This window comes from Oculina patagonica, chromosome 2, assembly GCF_052425735.1.
Source record: "Oculina patagonica isolate OP01 chromosome 2, crgOcupat, whole genome shotgun sequence".
Taxonomy (NCBI): domain Eukaryota; kingdom Metazoa; phylum Cnidaria; class Anthozoa; order Scleractinia; family Oculinidae; genus Oculina; species Oculina patagonica.
Window position 1 is genome coordinate 45,082,755 of NC_135759.1, and position 6,891 is coordinate 45,089,645.

The following is a 6,891-nucleotide window of genomic DNA, read 5'->3' on the forward strand; positions in this document are numbered from 1 at the left end:
TTTTCATATATATCACTCGAATCATTAACGATTTTTCAGGTCTAAATTATATTACCTACATATTTCTCTAAGATGAAGGCATCGATTTAATTTTTTGTTTGAGCTTTAGATATAAAAATCGAGCATCACTAAATGTGTCCGGCACATTTCTTATTTTATTGACCAAATCACCAGTAAAAGCATCAACACACCCTACTGATACAATAGTTTTGTTATGACTTCCTGTTTTTATATTCCTTTTTCTGTACTATGACTCAAAAGGACATCTTAAAGTTGTTGTAGCGAGTTATCAAATCATGGGGTTTGATCTAAATTGTAATCATGCATGGTGATGTTTTTGTGAATAATCTATGAAGACATTTAGCTACGTCTTGAATTTTTTGACCGAATATGGAGTGTCAGAGTCAATTATACTCTCGTGGACAACCATTATTATACTTTGTAGAGAGGTTTTTTTTACTCCTTCATTTTTAAACCTCAACTAGTAGTTTTTATCGCACTTATTCTCTTTGTCCCCTGCTTTATGTCTGATTTCTGAAATGAGTAGCTGATTTCTTAAGTCAATCGTTTGTTTGTCTCAATTTTACATCTCCTAAAGTTTAATGTTATTTATCATATCAAAATTTGAAAAAGAAATGGAGCAGATATCGCAGAGGACGTTCCTAGGACATTAAAGCCAAATATCAACCAAAATTGGTCAAACTCTACGTGTCCACGAACGTAAAATGTTAGCTTATGTTACGGCGACGTTTCTTTTAATTTCCAAGCAACCTTTTCTGTGTTCTTAAGATAAATGAAGGACAATATTTGACATTGAAGGATGGTTTTGTGAATCTGTCGCAACAATCCTGGTGTCAGTGACAGATGGCTCGCAGATAAGAGAAAACTTATGTTCATCTAGGTATTCAGTATCTAGTTTTATTCTTATGGCATTGATGTTTTCCCCTCCAGAAAGTACAAGACAAAATTAATAAAATAATATTTTAATTAAGACACACAAAGTAAACTCGCTTGATGTACACAAAATGATTGGCTTCACCTGTTGGCATGTAGGGAGTTTCAAGAAATATTAAATAGTTTATATCTTGTATCACGGATTCTAAGAAAGCTTGCCATTAATTTTTTGAAACAAAATAAAGACCCCAAAGTAGCCTTTTATATAACTAACAACTAAATCCCATTAGGACAGGATATGCTACAATTTACAAGTAAACAAAGAAGGCCATATACATGTTTTAGATTTGGATTGATAAAGTTGATATATAGTTGTCAAAGTCGTTCTCAAACGCATTAATTAGGCTATATTTTTACAAAGAATGTTCTGTTTTATTTACAGGAGTTTTTGAGTCGCCTTAAAGTTCTTATAATCCGCTCTAAATCCTTTGACAAACAGATTGTAGATATTCCCACGAACAGTTACCAACGTCTACGTTTTCTAAGTCCTCCAGTAACCGCGTAAGTTTGTCAACCTTGTCTTTATCAACGGAATCGTTGCAAGTTTTCTTCAATTCTCTAATCCCCGCCAAGCCAATGTGAACTGCATTAATACAGCCCTGTAGTTCGAGGTATAAAGCTGTGTTGTTATTGTCTCCCAGATTTGGTCTCAGCACCAACCGCATGTGCGGAAGATCTTCATAACGGTGTTTATTCACAAAATTCGGGATATTACACATATAGTTTTCAATTCTCTCAACTGCAGCTAATGCTTCACCAAAGCGGTCGCCACTAAACTCCGTTCTCCTCTATTCTCGTGTAAAAGATGAGTAATGGTCGATCTGGACAAACCCCTGCACTTGCGAACTCTGATGAATGCTTTTCATCTTGGCAGAAATCGAAAAGAAAATTACTCTTGCCTTAATCTCAGTTGTATTCTCTGTTCTCTTGTCATTTCTATTAAAAGAGCAAAAAAAGAACAAGCATTTTAGCAATTCCGATCAATTTTCGTGTTTAACTACTTATAATTAAAACTCTCTCCTATGGCCTCCCTCGAGACATGCAGTGATTTTCTGATCCTAGTAGAGGGGTAGTAACAAGTAATGAAAGTAAACACACATGCAATTTAGGAAAAAGTGTTTGTTTATGTTATTTTTTCTCACCTTTCATGTTCCGTAGTCACGATCAAAATATCCTCCATACCAATCTCTATTCCTTCAACACTGAAATTCATTCCCTTGTCGGAGTACGTTGGTGTTTCTTTGCCGGGAAGACGGTAACCTTTGCGGGCGTAAACTGAGCAAGACAAGGACATCAGTTCTCGTTTGGTAGAAGATTCATCTTTGTGTTGATACTTTGCTGAAGCTTCAGCGAGACCCATCAACACAGAAACTTTGCCTTCTACTTCCAAATTCATCACATAGTCTTTAACTTCTCTGCCTTGGTGACGGCTTGATGAGTAGGAACATAACGGAGAACTTACGAAATGTGGGAAGTTCTTTTTATGTACTGACTTTTCAGCATTGCCGAGAGGAACTTTGCTTAGCATTTTAAGCAAAATTTGGGTTTACGAATTAAAGTCTGGATCAGTAAAGCAGAAACTGAGATTGATCACACACAGCCCACTCGATTTTGAAAACTACTTCAAATAACTCAAACAATTTGTCTTCAAACCAAAACTATTCAAGTTCGTTTGGGGTTAAGTCTAAGCGAAACAATTTGTATGTCTTCCTGTTTTTCTGTTTCTATGACATCGATATATGCATGTTCATCGATGAAAACAATTAGAACATATTTGAAGGGGACTGTATTCTTTTCACATCAATTACTTTTTTGTGGATCTTTTGAAAAGGAAATGGTAATTATTAAATTATTAATTGGTAATTTTAAATTATTAAATTATTAATAAAGTAAATGGTTTGAACCCAGGAGTATCAGTAGTTCGTATAGTGTGATCGTCCGGGTGAGAGTAGTTCTGAGAAGAACTGTTGTTGGTGACTGACGTTTCGACAACCTGAGCGGAAGTCATCTTCAGAGTCAAGTGAAAAGTTGTTGTCAGTCGATGATGTTATAAGTCTGGTCCGTTGAAGCTGATTGGTCAGTTAAGCCGTGATGTTATTGGCTGTAAGACTCGTGTAAAGTTTGTCATCAGTAATTGGTCAGTTTCGATCCGTCTATTGTTAGTCTAATTAAGTCGTTCTGTTCCGTCTATTGTTAGTCAAATTAAGTCGTTCTGTTGGCGGTTCGTTTGTCGCTTCTCTTTACGTCGTGAATAAGTCGTTTGTAAGGTGCCGGTAGTTGTTGACATCTGTTGATAGGCGTCTGTTCTAAGTTTGTGTACCAGCTTTCCAGAGTAAGTCGTTGAAAATAGTTAGTACTGTAGGTTAAGCATTCAGCAGAGTCCCAGTCGATTTTGTGTTTAGTAAGTCGGTGATGTTCAGAAATGTGATTGTTGACATCACCATTTCTCGTCGCTCGTTTGTGTTCAGTCAGTCTCGTGGTCAAGTTTCTACCGGTCTCTCCGATGTAGGAGGCCTGGCAGTCGGAGCATTTGATCTTATAAATCGCTCCCTGTCTGTTGTTAGGTTCGTCCCTGTCTTTAACGTTGGTCAGTAAATGTCGTAACGTTGTTATAGGTTTGTGAGCTACACGGATATTGTAGGGTTGTAGGATCCTCGCAATAGTCTCAGAAGTGCCTTTGATGTAGGGTAAAGTCGCTGTAGTAACAGATGTCAGATTTCTGTCAGTTTCAGTAGTTCTGTGAGTGTTGCGTCTAATAAAGTCAGTATTGTAGTTGTTCTTGTGGAAAACGCGGTCAAGGTATTTGTTTTCGTCAGATAAACTGTCTGGTGTGTCACAAACTAGTTGCGCTCGTCTCGTCAAAGTCTTGATAGTCGTAGCTTTGTGGGAAGTCGGGTTGTAGGATGTTTCGTCCAGTAATCTGTCGGTATGCGTCGGTTTTCTGTACACTGTAGTTCGTATTTTGTTGTTGTCGCGGCTTACCAGACAGTCAAGAAAACGAAGTTTTCCGTTTTCTTCGATCTCCCTGGTAAACTGAATGTCGGCGTTCTGTTCGTTTAGGTGTTTGTGAAAGTCGTCGATTTCGTCTTTGTGTACGGCGGTAAAAGTATCGTCAACGTAGCGTAACCAGAGCGGTCTTATCGTTTGTCGGCAAGTTGCAAGGGCGCGTTCCTCGATGTTTTGCATCACAATTTCTGCGACAACAACGGAAACCGGCGACCCCATGGCTGTTCCGTGCAACTGCTTGTAGTGTTTTCCGTTGTACTGAAAGTAAGTCGATGTAAGGCAGAGGTTCAGTAAGTCCATAATGTCTTCAGTCGGTAGCGGTAATGTAACAGTAGATTGTTGAATAGCGGTCTCGGTGCACTGTAGAGCCAATTGAAGTGGAATACTGGTGAACAGTGATTTCACATCAAAAGACACAAGTTTGTAGTCGTCAGGTATCTGTACAGTCTTGATGGCGTCAATAAAGTTCTCAGTAGATTGTAGTTTACGTCTGGATTCGTCTGTAAGAGGTTGCAGTATAGTCGTCAGGTATTTAGACAGTTGGTACGTAGGGGACCCACAGAACGAGACTATGGGTCGCATCGGTATACCCGGCTTGTGCAGTTTCGGTAGTCCGTAAAGTTTCGGTGGTTGCGGTACTGAGCACCGCAGTCGGTAGTAACGTTGATTGTCAAAAGCGTCGGTCTTTTTAAGCGTAAGTAGTTTGTTGTTCAGTTTACGTTGTAGTGCAGGCGTCGGGTCACGTTTAAGTACTTCGTAGGTTTGTTTGTCGTTAACAAGTGCGTCCATTTTGTCATAGTAATCAGTCTTGTCCATAACAACAGTAACGCGTCCTTTGTCGGCTGGTAGTATAACAATGTTGTCGTCGGTTTTCAGTCGTTTCAGTGCTTGTTGTTCGTCTTTAGTCAAGTTGCTGTTAGGTACGGAGGCTGACTGTATCGTGGAAGCAATTCAAATGCTTCTGATGTTAGCCTCCTACATGGCTGGTTCCGATAAATCTCGCTGACGAGACAGATGAACACAAACGAGCGACGAGAAATGGGAGCAAAATACCGCCTCAACACTAGATACAATAGTATCGGTCGGTATACGTTTAGGTGTCACTGAGTGTTTCAGTCCGTATGAGAGTACTCTGGAAAGCTGGTACACAAACTTAGAACAGACGCCTATCAACAGATGTCAACAACTACCGGCACCTTACAAACGACTTATTCACGACGTAAAGAGAAGCGACAAACGAACCGCCAACAGAACGACTTAATTTGACTAACAATAGACGGAACAGAACGACTTAATTAGACTAACAATAGACGGATCGAAACTGACCAATTACTGATGACAAACTTTACACGAGTCTTACAGCCAATAACATCACGGCTTAACTGACCAATCAGCTTCAACGGACCAGACTTATAACATCATCGACTGACAACAACTTTTCACTTGACTCTGAAGATGACTTCCGCTCAGGTTGTCGAAACGTCAGTCACCAACAACAGTTCTTCTCAGAACTACTCTCACCCGGACGATCACACTATACGAACTATTAAATTATTATTGTAATGATTTAAAAATCATCAGTTGTGAGAACCAGTGTTAGTCAGGAACTTTTAAGCCTTCCTGTTTCGTTGATGGATTCTTTGGCAAAATGATTCAAGCTTCGTCAACAAAGTCCTTAAGGTCGCGGGGGATACCTACAGCATGAATAAATTCATGAAGGGAAATTTTGCTTGACCTGCATCTTTTAAATCGCTTATTTCTCAGCTGTTATGGGTGCGATTAAGCTCAAATTTTACAGAGACATAAAAAAATGATAAAAGATCGCGAATGTCATCTTTTATTTGGTAGATTGCATTTATAGGCGATGTTATAGCCTCGTTAGTGCCAAATTTGGAAAAACATGATTTTGTGGCAGAGTTTGCGGAACGAGTAAGAGACAGCACACTGTGATCTTGTCAAAAACTAATCAGTCAAGACCTCTAGAGTGTCATAACAGAAGCGGATTTTTTAATTTAAAGTTTGCCAGCAAGTTGTGGCGGTTTAAGTGCGCAAATTTGAATTCAATGGCTTTCACCTCTTTCTAAAAGCGCTCTTTTAAAATTCCGCTTCTGTTATGACACACTACAGTATTCATAGTTTATCTATCTGCAGTGGCAAGTCATGAAGTTCTGTATCCGTGCTGTATTCTCTGCCACAAAATTGTCGGAAAAGTCAAAACTTTGAAATTTCCGAAGGTGTCCCGACCTAAATACGATCATTTTGCCATGGAGAGATGTAATTATGGTAAATATATTCCACGCTTTTATGGTGAGAACAATACGTTTTTAAAAAGGACACGATTGTTTATGCCGAATATTTTTGTGATTACTCTGAGTTGCACAAATATTCAAATTTAAATGAAAATAAGCTCAAATAATTCCTACAATCTATATGAACGTATATCGCTAAGTGTTGTTTAAATTGGTTAAAATATCAAAGAAACAGGAATTTTGTACAAATCACGCGCAAGCGCTCATATTTTTGTCCAGTCATAAATATCTCGTAAAGTTGTCGATGTCAGTCGTTGTACTTCGTGCATACGCTTTAAATAAATGCATAATGATGAGCCTAAGGTGTCCCCCGCGACCTTAAGTTAAACGATGGGAATTTAAAAAAAATGGTGTCTGGTAAAACGAACTAAAATCGCATAAACGTTGAGCCGAACCTCTCGAAATAGCTATTCGGAAAATAACACAACGAGTATGGTATTCAGTGAAGCAATTTTGAAGTAATTTCCATGACCTAAATCACAAGCTAGACGTTTTTTTGTCTAGCCAAGCAAAGGTGAATGCACAAGAAAAAAGGCAGGCCCGAATCAAAATACTCAACACAACAAAATAAAATTATACGAGGTGAAGGAAGGGTGGAGGAGGGTTGAACTCGCATAGTGTT